Below are 14,862 nucleotides of genomic sequence, written 5' to 3' on the forward strand. Positions count from 1 at the left end.
GAGTTTAAGGATTTGGTGCTTGGTCCTCCGCTCATTACGGCTACCAATTGGCGAGATCTCTTTCTTGATCTTAATGTTGACCTTCAACGGCTGATTGTCCAGTGCATTGTTCAAGGAGACGACGGGTGGGATGATACACTGTGGATGATTCAAGGTGAAGAACTAGTGATATGCTGAGAGAACTTTGATTTAAATTCTACTCATTATGTGGTGATCGAGCTACTTGCTACTTCGGAGGTTATTAAAAGGGTGTCCTTCTTCAAAGGGTGGGATGCTCCCCAAGCTTGGGGGGAGATTTGGCGCATCTGCCTATTAATTCCTATGGATAAGCTCGTCTTGAATGGTTTATTCTTAATCTCACTACAAAGGTTTCTAGGCCTTGGCTATGGTTGGTAATGTTTTGACCAAGGAATCCATTTGTACCTAATCAACCTATTGTGCCTCATTTCGAGCTTCAAGTTGTAATTCTTTTTGGTCTAAAGATAAACCATCAACAAAGGATTGCAAGTTTATTTGGTGCTGAACGGCTGACTCAAGTATTGAATTCTTCCCACCCCCTCCTTCTACCTATCTTGGACTACCGAGAAACTTGGGATGTTTGAATTTTAGTCTTGGTGTGATGACATCTTGGATCCTTCAATTGGATGGAGCTTATAAACCTTCGACCAAGGCTGCTGGTGTGGGTGTGAAGCTCACTTCACCGAGTGGTGAGGAGTATTGTTATAGCAAGTTTGCACCTGCAAGTACTTGCAACCAAGTTGAGTACTCGGCACTCATTTTTGGGCTACAAAAGGCACAAGAACATCATGTCAAGCAACTTGAGGTGCAAGGAGATTCTCAACTAATATGTGAACAAGTTAGTGGAAGGTGGAAGGTGCGAAGCAAAGGCTTGGTTCCACGACATCAACAAGCATTGGAACTATGCCAACAATTTGAAGAGGTAAAAATTCAGCATATCCCTCGAGCTCAAAATCTAGTTGCTGATTTCTTGGCACGTGAAGCTTGTACTTCAATCACGCATGAAGCGAGTGGAAGCACCACCCCAACAAAGCTGCAAGCCATGAAGGAGGGTGATCATTTGTAAGGAATGCAAAGGTTGTGGTCATCATGAAACTAAGTGTTGGGCATATTTGATACGAGTTTACTGACTTCGGAAGATCATCAGAAAGGTCCTCAAGGACATTGCTCAAAAGAAGGATGACAGACCACACACCCCTTGAAGAAATAGCATGGTGATTATAAGAACTGGAAGAAGCTAAAGGTGATGTGCAAGCTCTCCAACTGTTGACATTTGTGATGGCATTCTTGTTTGCCTTGATGAACAACCTCATGCAGTACCATGTCTCTAACACTCGCTTGTAAAGATGGCTTTGATATCATGAGGGTTGGTCCTTTTAAGGTTGTCTATGAGCTATTCTATGCTGAAAATTCTTCCCGGGTAGTATTTCACAATACACCAGTCACACCCTACCCCGCCTATGTGTGCTTTGTGGATGTATCTTCACCTAATTTTTAGTCCAAGCTACCTCGTTCCGTTGTTTGCCAATAGATAAGCCTCATTTTGTCTCTCTCTTTTCCATTTTCCAAGCATGGCTAACATTCCCATGTTTTGTGGATGGGTTGAAGAAAATCCAAATGAGTATCTTGTGGCCTTCAAGCACCGTTGTGTTTCTCTCGACTTTCTTACTGAAGACAGTGAGAGTGCTCTCAACGGAAGCAAGAACGGCAGAGGGAGAGAGAGCGAGAGAGAGAGACAGAGAGCCACACAAGTTTTGGTGGGTGCAGAACCACCCTAATCTTCTTTTTCATTCATTTATATATGTGTTTGAGTATTGTACATAACTGGGGTTAAGGCACAGTGACCTTTAACCCCCACAACCTCCCACTTAAAGGACAATGTGCCTTTAAGGGAGAACAACCAGTGAGCATACTATCCAATGCCCATCAATACACGACAATACTCAAACCGCTGACTAGGTAGACTCTTCGTCAGCATATTTGCAGGGTTATCATCTATATGAACCTTGACAAGCTCTATGCGCTTGTCCTCAAGTACCTCCCTGATGAAATGATACCTGACCTCAATGTGTTTGGTCTTTGCATGAAAGACCGGATTCCGTGCTAGCTGAATAGCACTCATGGAATCACTATGCAATGTCGGTACACCTGTATGAATCCCCAAATCTCCCACTAGCCGATCAAGCCATATAGCCTCCTTGCAACCCTCTGTGGCTGCAACATACTCAGCCTCTGTGGTAGACAAAGCAATGCACTTCTGTGCACGAGACATTTACGACACTGCACCACCTGCAAAGGTGAACACATAACCAGAAGTGGATCTCCTACTATCCACATGCCCTGCATAGTCTGAATCTGTGTACCCAAGTACACGCATGTCTCCTTTACCAAAGCAAATGCACATCTCCTTGGTACCCTTCATGTACCTCATGATGCACTTAACTGCCTCCCAATGCCTCTTTCCTGGATTAGCCATATACCGGCTAACAACTCCCACTGCAAATGCAATGTCTGGTCTAGTAGCTATCATAGCATACATAAGACTCCCAACTGCTGATGCATAAGGAACCTTGGCCATCATGGCCCTTTCCTCATCTGATTTGGGACTATCTGTATGACTCAGTTTCACATATGGAGGCAATGGAGTACTCACTGCCTTCCCCCCCTCCATATTGAAACGCTGTAATACTTTTGTAACATACTCTTTTTGTGAAAGCCAAAGGAGTTTCCTACTCCGATCATGCGTGATGCGCATACCAAGAATATGACCTGCAAGTCCCAAATCCTTCATATCAAAGGCCTCATGCAACTTGGCCTTTAATGCATCTAGCTCATAAGTATTCTTGCTAGCCAATAGCATATCATCCACATATAGTGCCAGGATTATTAGGCTACTATCCTTAGCCCTTTTAGTGTAGAGGCAGTGATCAATTTCACTCCTTCTAAAACCCTGGGACCGAATGAAAGCATCAAACTTCTGATACCATTCTCTAGGTGCTTGCTTAAGACCATAGAGACTCTTCTTCAGTTTGCAAACTAAATGCTCTTTGCCCTTTTCTTCAAAGCCTTCCGGCTGCACCATGTAAATTTCCTCATGCAAATCCCCATGCAAGAAAGCTGTCTTGACATCCATTTGCATAAGCTCCATATCTTCTACTGCCACTAGTCCAAGGATGCATCTAAGTGTGGTCATCTTCACAACCGGAGAGAATATCTCATCAAAGTCTACACCCTTCTCTTGCTTGAACCCTTTAGCAACCAAACGGGCCTTGTATCTAGGCACATCATCACCTGTGACCTTCATTTTGTAGACCCATTTACATGGCAATGCTTTCTTTCCATGTGGCAAAGAAACCAAGTCCCAAGTCTTATTCTTCATAAGTGAACTCATCTCTGATTGCATAGCATACTCCCACTCGCGTTGATCCTCACGCATCATAGCCTCTCTGTAGCAAGAAGGCTCCCCGCAATCAGTAAGCATCACATAGTCTAGCCCTGGAACAAACCTATCAGGCAGTCTAGACACTCTAGATGATCTTCTCAAGGGCATTTCAGCTTGCTGTCCCACTTGCATATCAGCCACATTTGGCTCATCATTTCCACCAATAGATGATCCATCATCTACCCTTGATTGTATACCTGTGGGAGTACTTGGTTGTACCATTTCTTGCACATTTGGTGCATGGACAGCTTGCTGTCTATCAATATATGTAGGTGGATTCACATCCTGGAAAGTGATTCTCCTCATTTCCACATCCCTCATGGGTGCCTTATGCATCTTCTTCTCATTGAAGACCACATCATGGCTGCGTATGATCTTCTTTGCTTCTGGATCCCAGAGACGATAGCCCATCTCTCCACTTTCACCATAACCTAGAAAGATGCATTTCCTAGACTTAGGATCTAGCTTCTTTCGAAGCTCTTTTGGCACATGCGCATATGCCTCACACCCAAATATATGCAAATGAGAGTAAGAGGGCTTCTTGCCACTCCATGCCTCTTCAGGAATACCACCATCCAAACTCTTACTAGGTGATCTATTGATCACATGCACTGCAGTCTTCATTGCCTCAGCCCAAAAACCACCAGAAAGACTTGCATTGGAAAGCATGCATTGCAACCTTTCTTGAATGGTATGGTTCATCTTTTCTGCAACTGGATTTTGCTCTGGAGTACGAGGGGATGTGAGCTCCCTCTTAATCCCACGTGTATCACAGAAATGCTGAAAGTCATGAGAGAGATACTCTCCACCATTATCAGTCCGTAGGCATTTAAGCGTTCTACCTGACTGATTCTCAACCAAGGCTAGCCATTTCTGAAATACCTGGAACACATCACTCTTCCGAGCTATAGCATAAGCCCACACTTTCCTAGTTGCATCATTAATGAATGTCACATAGTATTCAGCCCCGCCTAATGACCATGTAGGCATGGGACCACATATGTCTGAATGCACCAAATCAAGCATTTCAAACTCTTTCTTTCCCCTTCTTTTATGGGCTGATTTAGTCTGCTTCCCATAGAGACAATGCTCACAAAATTCAAAATCAGAGAAACTCAAATGCGGTACATAACCCGAACGGCATAAGAGTTTCATTCCATTCTGGCTCATGTGCCCCAACCTGCAATGCCATAAAGAAGTGCTTGGCTGCTCGGTTATTGCAACAACATGATCAAATACCCCTGATACATGTAAGGGATACAAAGTCCCACACTTGGCACCCCTGGCTAAAAGCATAGAGCCCTTCTGAATTTTCCAACTTTGAAAGCCAAAAGTGGTGTGAAGACCAGCATCATCTAGCTGACCCACTGAAATAAGACTCTTGGTCAGCTTAGGCACATGTCTCACATGTTTCAAAACAAATGCAGACCCATTTGCAAAAGAAAACTTTATGTCACCTGCTCCCACTATGTCACATGCATAGTCATTTCCAAGATGCACACAACTTGTCTTTCCACTGTCATAAGTGGAGAACCATTCCCTATGGGGAGTAACATGGAATGAAGCACCAGAATCCAAAATCCAATTCTGGGAATATGCATCATCTGAAGTGGTAAGCAACTCTGCAGATAAATTAGACATGAAGAGAACATCATTGTCACTATCACGTGTGACTGCATTAATCTCCTCGATCTTCACTTTTCCTTTGTCCTCCCTTGGACTCTCTTCCTTTTGATTTGCACCCCAATTTGCATTCTTTTTCTTATCCCTTTGCTCTCTTTTTAGCTTGTAGCAATCCTTTTTCATATGGCCCTTCTTGCCACAGTGGTAACACTCAATGTTCCGTGCCCTGGATTTGCTACGTGACTTCCCTCTTTCTTGGGACTTCCCCCTGAACTGTGATCTGCCCCTTTGCACATTTAAGGCTGCATCCTGCTTGTTGCCATCCATAGACTTCCGTCTAATCTCCTCAGCCAATAAGCTACCCACAACATCATCAAATTTCAGTACTCCACCAGGTGCAGAGTTACTGACAGCTGTACGGAAGGTATCCCATGAGGATGGCAATGAACATAAGAGAAATATTGCCTTAGTCTCCGCATCAAAATTCATTTTCTGAGCCTGAAGCTGGCTGAAAATAATATTGAATTCATTCAAGTGAGAAGCAATGGAGACCCCTTCCTTCATCTGCAGCTCAAACAACCTCTTCATGAGGTAAACTTTATTAGAGGCAGTTTCCTTTTCATAAGTGGCACACAGTTTCTTCCACAAATCTTCCGTAGTCTGCTCATTTACTACTGTGAAATAAACTGACTCTGCAAGATGAAGTCTAATAGTAGACTTTGCTAATGCATCCAACTCATTCCAATCATCCTCAGACATATTTGCAAGCTTAGCTTCAATCCCTGCCAAGGGTTTAATCTGCTTCTTTTGAATAAGCACATCCCTTATCTGTTCTTTCCACAAAGAAAAGTTTGTCCCATCAAACTTTTTAATGCTGAAAAACTCCTTTTCAGGCATGGAAGAGGATGCCATGATGCAAATAAAGCAAAATCGCAAATGCTAGTGCTTGCAAGAGAGAATCACACCAAATACCAAGTGCACCCAAATGTGTATGCCACAATAGAGTGAAATATCACCAAAAACTCAAAACTCAAAGCATCAAAAGATGCATCTGACTCATGTGCATATACTATGCATCCATATGAGCAAATCTGGCCCAAAAGAAAATGCCAATAAGTGACAAATGACTCAAGCATAAACACTGTCCACTAGCATATGCATCAATAATGTCTCATCCAAGAGAGCATAGCACTATCAGTGCATCACCTGCAATGTGTCAAAGCTGTCCCTCAGCTTAAAATAGCATCCATGTGCAAGGCGTCCATAAAAAATAGCATCCCACAAGGCAATTTGGGCCTATCAGCGCATCCAACAAGGACCGCAATGCATCCAAATGGCCTATAAATCATCCACTGCAACCCAATGCATACCACGAATGAGCGCACACTGCTCAAACTGCAACCAGAGTGATCTGCATAAGGTATGCTCAAGAAATCATAGTCCCACGGTAATGAGCGCTACTGAAAATAGAGTCTGAGATGCTTCAAACATGGGCGCCATTGCATAATCGGACTCAGCAAGAAAATCTGCAAATATCTCTCTTCTGCTAGAACTCCAAAATCCCAACCGATGAGTGAGAAATGGGAGTCAACACTTATCCACTGCCATGTGGCATAAATCTAAGGTTTCAAAACCTTAGTATGAAAAATGCATAACAGAGAGACGAAATCGAATACACAGAGATTTATAACTCTGAAAATCCTCCACTGAATCACGCAAGAACTGATAGGTAGGGGTTTTTGGGCATCCGGAATGCAATGGGACAGACGGTTTTGGAAACCGTGGCCTCAATCACTGGGTCCAACACACGGACTGAAAAACGTTTTTGGAAACAGAGCTATCTGTAAAGTCCACCGGAGTGCGAATGATGAGCAACATAGAAGTTTTAGGACCTCCTGAGTCCGCAAATGGTTGCTCCAAACTTGAGTTCTAACACCCGGGCAAAAAACGCAGGAACTGACACAGTGAGTCAGAAATCCGCTAAAATGATCCCAGATTCAAGAATGAAGGTGTTTCCAAGCTCCTGAAGTAATGTGGACACCAAAAGCAAGCAATAGTTGCCTCTACAAGTCAATATGGAGTCTCTGTCATCGAACGGAACAGGGAAAAGCTCAAAAAACGACTTTTTCTTTGAAAGCTCTTAACAAGCTCTCAAAACCACTTCGCAAAGCCAAAGTGACTTTTCCAAAGGTTCCTCCTAGGTCTCTGCACACTCGGATGCAAGTAAAGTCACCCACAAAGCTTCTACAAAGCTTCTCCTTCCTCCCACAGAGCTGCTGAGCTTCAAGCATTCATGCACGCTCAGCTAGATCACCCGGGCTCTGATACCAGTTGAGAGTGCTCTCAACGGAAGCAAGAACGGAAGAGGGAGAGAGAGCGAGAGAGAGAGACAGAGAGCCACACAAGTTTTGGTGGGTGCAGAACCACCCTAATCTTCTTTTTCATTCATTTATATATGTGTTTGAGTATTGTACATAACTGGGGTTAAGGCACAGTGACCTTTAACCCCCACAGACAGATGGCTATTGGTTCTTCCCACATTTCTAGAGGGTTTGGCTCAAGTGTGGTATGAGAAGTAGGTCAAAGACGTTTGCCAAAGCTGGCCAAGGTTGACAGCAGCGATGATTGAGTATTTCGGCAAAGAAGAGGAGCCAGAGAATGTGTACCTGCAAGTGGAAAACTTGAAGCAGTCAGAAGGTGAGACGGCACATCGATATGTGGATCGAGTGGCCATGCACCTGGACTGTTGAATTGCCACGTAGGAGGACAGTGTCAGATTTCGAGCTAGAATGACTCAGCACGTGTTGGGCTACCTTTAGCAAGAGCAAGTGACGAATTCCTCCTCAAGCTTAAATGGGAGAATCCAGAAACTATGGTGCTAGCACATGAGATTGCTCAAAAGTTTGATAAAGTTCAGTCTGACCCGGCTTCAAAGAAGACGATTGTCCCTCCGCACCCCCCTCAATTCTTGCAACAACAACCTCAGGGGTCTAACTCAAGGGCATACTCCCACCCCCCATCAGGGATGTATCCACTGTGAAGATTGTGGGAGAGAGGGAAGGAGTCTCACTTGCGGCTTTCTCACATGCACAATGGGGGAATACACACAAAGGTGGAGGCTGAAAATAGTTTTCCTCTTCTTAGTTGTGAAAGCCAAAAGAACTCTAGTACAAAGAAATAGAAGAACCCTATATGTGGGTCTCAAACCAAACTCAACTAACTAAGGTGGCATACTAACTGAGCCACAAACTAGTGTAGACAGGGATAGCTGTCATCCAGCTATTATTCGTGGGCGGTGTACCAACCGCATCTCTAGCTAACAAGTCGGTGACATAAATGCACAACAGTCACCCTGGCATATCGCGAGTGGAGCTCGATATCTCAACACTCCCCTTCGAGCTCAATCCCAATTCCTGCACACCAAGCAGGTCTCTGAACTTGCGCAGCTTCTTTGCGCCCAATGCTTTCGTGAATATGTCAGCTACCTGATCCTCTATGCTGACATAAACTAGATCAATAAGACCTAGTAAAACCTTCTCCCGCACATAGTGATAATGCACCTCAATGTGTTTTGTTCTAGCATGAAAGACTGGGTTCTTTGCCAAGTGTATACTGCTCATGTTGTCACAATAAATGACAACTGGCCCATCCGTAGACTGATGCATATCATAGAGTAGCTTATGCAACCAAGCTACCTCACATGCAGCCATTGCTGCACCCTTGTACTCAGCCTCTGTGCTCGACAAGGCAACTGTAGGCTGTTTCTTGCTGCTCCAAGTGACTGAGCACTCCCAAAAGAACACATATCCACTGATAGATCGTCTATCTGAAATGCTACCAGCCCAATCAACATCAGTGTATCCATGCAACTGTATCTGAACCCCAGCCTCATAAAATAGTCCATACTGCAATGTGGACTTCACATACCTGAGTATGCGTCTAGCTGCATCCAAATGCAGTTTCCTTAGAGCCTGCATAAACTGACTTACCAACCCAACAGCATAGCTCAAATCTGGCCTGGTAATAGTCATGTAAATCAAACTTCCTACTATGCGTCTGTACATAGTAGGGTCTTCCAGAAGCTCACCTGCATCTGCGCTCAGCTTCACATTCTGCTCCAAAGGAACTGAAATAGGCTTACAGCCTGTCATCCCATATTTGGACAGCATGTCTAATCCATACTGCCTCTGCAAGAGCTGTATCCCACTTGGTGATCTAATCACCTCAATGCCCAAGAAATAACGCAGCTCTCCCAAATCCTTCATCTCAAACTTCTGCCTCAATAGCATTTTCACATGAAGGATATCTTCATCACTATCACCTGTGATGATCAAATCATCAACATAAATGACCAGCAGCATAATCCCTTTCTCTGTTTTTCTCACATAGAGTGAGAAATCTGCCTTGGAAATCTGAAAGCCAATAGTGACAAGATACTGTCCTATCTTGTCAGACCATGCTCTAGGTGCTTGCTTCAAGCCATACAAGGCTTTCTTCAACCTGCAAACAAACTCAGGATGAATAGCATGAACATAACCTGCTGGCTGCTCCATAAAGACCTCTTCTTGCAAATCACCATGCAAGAAGGCATTCTTTACATCCATCTGATGTAAAGACCATCCCTTTGATGCAGCCATAGCAATAGCTGCTCTTACGATTGCCATCCTTGCAACCGGGCTGAAAGTTTCTTCATAATCAATGCCATATGTCTGTGCATACCCCTTGACAACTAATCTTGCCTTGTATCTATTCACAGAACCATCTGCATTGTGCTTGATCTTATAAACCCACTTACAGCCAATTGCATTCTTGCCTTTAGGCAAAGGCACCAATTCCCATGTAGCATTAGCATCCAAGGCATCCATTTCTTCATCCATGGCTTTCTCCCATTTTTCATTTCCCATGTCTTGCTCAAAAGAAGTGGGTTCTAGTTCCTGTATCACTTTGACCATATAGGCATAGTGAATGGCTATAAATCCATCATATTTCAGCCTATCCACAGGATACCTAACCCTGGTAGACCTGCGCAAAATAGGCTCACTTCTAGGTGCTCTGAAAACATCCCTGGTCTTCCTTACTCCAGGTGTAACAATAGAAGGAATACCCAACTCATCATCAATGCTCTGTTCTGAGCCACTGGATTCACCATCCACACAAGAGTGACCTGCATTCACATCAAACATGGGCTGATCTACCTTCTCTTTTCCTTTTCGTGATACCTGTGTACCACTCTCTGCATTTCTTTGAGGGGATTCTCCTGATCTCAATCTGCCTGTCCATGGTGAAGTATGTGAACCACTGGTAGAGGACACTCCAGGTCCACTGATATTTTGTGATTGCTGCTGTGCATTCTGTGCAGCATTACCATTTTGTGCATCTACATCAATCATCACATTTACTGGTTTATACCAGCTGCTCATCTCATAAAAAACAACATCTCTTCTCACTGTGAACTTACGTGTAGAAGGGTTATAGCATCTATACCCTTTCTGCTGCAGAGAATAACCAATAAAGACGCACTTCTTAGCTTTTGGATCCAACTTGGACCTCAACTCATCTGGCACATGGACATAGGCAATGCAACCAAAAATCTTCAAATGAGAAATATCTGGTTTCCTACCAGTATACATCTCCTCTGGCGTCATGCCATGTATTGCTACAGTGGGAGTCCTATTCATTATATAGACTGCTGTAGCAACTGCTTCAGCCCAATAATAATCTGGTAGATCTTTTTCATTTAGCATAGCCCGAGATACCTCTCCAATATGCCTGTTTTTTCTCTCTGCAATTCCATTTTGCTGTGGGGTATGGCTGCATGAATATTGCTGCTTTATACCATGCTCCTGCAAGAACCTTGCAAACTCATTTGAGAGGTACTCTCCCCCTCCATCTGACCTTAGGCATTTTATTTGCAGGCCTGTTTCTTTTTCAACCATAGCTTTGAAAGCTTTGAAGTGCCCAAACACTTCACTTTTCTTTTTCATAAAATACACCCACAGTTTTCTGCTGAAGTCATCAATAAATGTGACAAAATAGTGACAGCCTCCAATAGATGCAGCTTTTGTAGTCCACACATCAGAGTGGATTAATTCCAATGGCTTTTTACTCTCTTGAACATGCCTAGGAAAAGGTTTCCTTGCCTGTTTCCCAAATTGACAAGCTTCACAAATCTTGTGCATTTCTGCAACCTTGAATTTTGGCAATCCTGCAACAATATTTTGGGCTTGCATTGATTTAAGTCGCTATATATTAACATGACCAATGCGTTTGTGCCAAATATCAATATCTGCAACTACACCGGTCCCATGTGCAAACATTGCTGCACTCAATTCAGGCATGTCTGCATCCAATGTAAACATCCTGCCCTTCTTCTTTCCTTTTGCTATCAAGCGACCATTATTTTTCATATCCTCAACAAAGCATCCATGAGGATTAAATCTGACTTGCAAGCCCTGCTCAACCATCTGACCAACAGAAACCAGGTTCTTGGTGATGTTCGGGACATGAAATACATCAGACAAGTATTTCTTTTTCCCATCCTACATAGACAAAGGAATTTTGCCAATCTGCACAATAGGATGTGCAATATCATCACCAGTCTCCACAAATCCTGGTTTTTCCATTTTTCTTGCATCCTGCATCCATTCAGCATGACCTGTCATGTGGTTTGATGCACCCGAGTCAACATACCACACATCATTACTTTCTTCTGCACTTGTTACAGAATTTGTCATATGCTGCACCATAAACAAATGCTCATTTCTATCATCACCCTGTCTACTAGAGGATGGATAATTGCCTTGCTGCAATTTTCCATTCATAATGTCATTCTGCTTTTTATAGAAGTCCTTAGCCATATGACCCATTTTGCCACAATAGTAGCATTCAATATTGTTGTTTGCATTTTGGCCTCTCTGCCATCCACCACGGCCTCTTTGGCTCCCACTGCCTCTAGAGTTACCACGTCCTCCTGCATAGGACTGGTTTTCTTGCATTTGCTGCATATTTTTATTTCTACCACGGCCTGCAGATCGGCCTCCTCTACCTCTGCCTCTACCTCTGCCAGCATTTGAGTAGAAGACAGTTTCTTTTGAAGTTCCTGCTGAAGAAGATGCACCCCCATTTCTCTGCTCTTCAGAAATTAGAAGAGCAATCAACTCCTCAAAATCTGGAAATTTTTCACGGACGGCAATGGATGTCCGGAATTGTGCATAATCCTTTCCTAGACCATTCAAGGTCACAGAAACCAAATCGTCATCATCCACTGGCGACCCAATGGAAGCAAGTGCATCTGCAATTTTCTTCACTTTCATGTGGTAGTCATTATGCTCAAATTTTCTCTTTGCACATTGTGCAACTCCTGTTTGAGTTGCATTTTCCTGGCTTGCGTATTTGTGCTATACATTTTTGCCAAAGTATCCCATGCCTCCTTTGGCGTATTTGCATCCTGAATATGCACAATCATGGAGTCCGAAATACTGATAGACAGCTAGTACATAACTTTCTTGGCTCTCTCATGCCATCCTTTAAATGCCTGCATTTCCTGTTGACTGGGAAGATTAGGAAGAACAGGTTCTTCTTCATTTCCTATAATGAATTCCCAATAGGCTTTTCCCATCAAGAAATTCGTCATTCTAAACTTCCATGCCTAGAAGTTGTTCTTGTCAAGCTTTTCAGTGACAATCTATGAATTTTGGCAATCCTGCAACAATATTTTGGGCTTGCATTGATTTAAGTCGCTATATATTAACATGACCAATGCGTTTGTGCCAAATATCAATATCTGCAACTACACCGGTCCCATGTGCAAACATTGCTGCACTCAATTCAGGCATGTCTGCATCCAATGTAAACATCCTGCCCTTCTTCTTTCCTTTTGCTATCAAGCGACCATTATTTTTCATATCCTCAACAAAGCATCCATGAGGATTAAATCTGACTTGCAAGCCCTGCTCAACCATCTGACCAACAGAAACCAGGTTCTTGGTGATGTTCGGGACATGAAATACATCAGACAAGTATTTCTTTTTTCCATCCTGCATAGACAAAGGAATTTTGCCAATCTGCACAATAGGATGTGCAGTATCATCACCAGTCTCCACAGATCCTGGTTTTTTCATTTTTCTTGCATCCTGCATCCATTCAGCGTGACCTGTCATGTGGTTTGACGCACCCGAGTCAACGTACCACACATCATTGCTTTCTTCTGTACTTGTTACAGAATTTGTCATATGCTGAACCATAAACAAATGCTCATTTCTGTCATCGCCCTGTCTACTAGAGGATGCATAATTGCCTTGCTGTAATTTTCCACTCATAATGTCATTCTGCTTTTTGTAGCAGTCTTTAGCCATATGACCCATTTTGCCACAATAGTAGCATTTAACATTGCTGTTTGCATTTTGGCTTCTCTGCCATCCACCACGGCCTCTTTGGCTCCTCCTGCCTCTAGAGTTACCACGTCCTCCTGCATAGGACTGGTTTTCTTGCGTTTGCTGCATATTCTGATTTCTACCACGGCCTACAGATCGGCCTCCTCTACCTCTGCCTCTCCTCTGCCAGCATTTGAGTAGAAGACAGTTTCTTTTGAAGTTCCTGCAGAAGAAGATGCACCCCCATTTCTCTGCTCTTCAGAAATTAGAAGAGCAATCAACTCCTCAAAATCAGGAAAGTTTTCACGGACGGCAATGGATGTCCGGAACTGTGCATAATCCTTTCCTAGACCATTCAAGGTCACAGAAACCAAATCATCATCATCCATTGGCGACCCAATGGAAGCAAGTGCATCTGCAATATGATAGAGTGAATTAATAGATAAAGGTGGAAGAGGGAGATATGGAATGGAAAGATGGAGAATAATTTTCTTCACTTTCATGTGGTAGTCATTTATGCTCAAATTTTCTCTCTGCACATTGTGCAACTCCTGTTTGAGTTGCATTTTCCTGGCTTGCGTATTTGTGCTATACATTTTTGCCAAAGTATCCCATGCCTCCTTTGGCGTATTTGCATCCTGAATATGCACAATCATGGAGTCCGAAATACTGATAGACAGCTAGTACATAACTTTCTTGGCTCTCTCATGCCATCCTTTAAATGCCTGCATTTCCTGTTGACTGGGAAGATTAGGAAGAACAGGTTCTTCTTCATTTCCTATAATGAATTCCCAATAGGCTTTTCCCATCAAGAAATTCGTCATTCTAAACTTCCATGCCTAGAAGTTGTTCTTGTCAAGCTTTTCAGTGACAATCTATGAAAGAGAATCAGATGCCATTACAGAACACTGCAAAATATTCTGTCACTGCAAAAAACACAGCTTTTTGCCTCACACGGGCAGATCTGCAAAACTGACGAAAGTGGTATTTCACCACACAGTCACTTCCTAGTGACGATTTTGCATCAACAGGGAACAGGCATGAATCTGCAACTCCCAATATCTCTGCACACAGGCATACGATGCACTTTCTGCGGCAACTTTTCACCGACCCGCAGAACAGTGGTCGCACAGCAAAAACCAGGGCTTTTTTCTGAGTGCCTGCGAAGAACTTCCGCCTTCAAAACGGACGGCCTTTGCTATCTCTCGTAGCATATACTGCGCTCTCGCCACACGAAGGGCGTCTCAATCTGAAACAGTGCACTCCTGCACTTCTGGCTGTGCTACCTGCAGAGATTTGCTCCCAAACTCAAAATAGGAAAGCAACACTGGTCCTGTTACTAGGACACCACGAACTTGGCTTGCTTTCTTGAGCTCCTTACCACGAACAAGGCTCTGATACCATGTG

This window comes from Dipteris shenzhenensis, chromosome 21 (assembly GCF_047967505.1).
Source record: "Dipteris shenzhenensis isolate YYH24624 ecotype China chromosome 21, Dip_SZ_1.0, whole genome shotgun sequence".
NCBI lineage: Eukaryota > Viridiplantae > Streptophyta > Polypodiopsida > Gleicheniales > Dipteridaceae > Dipteris > Dipteris shenzhenensis.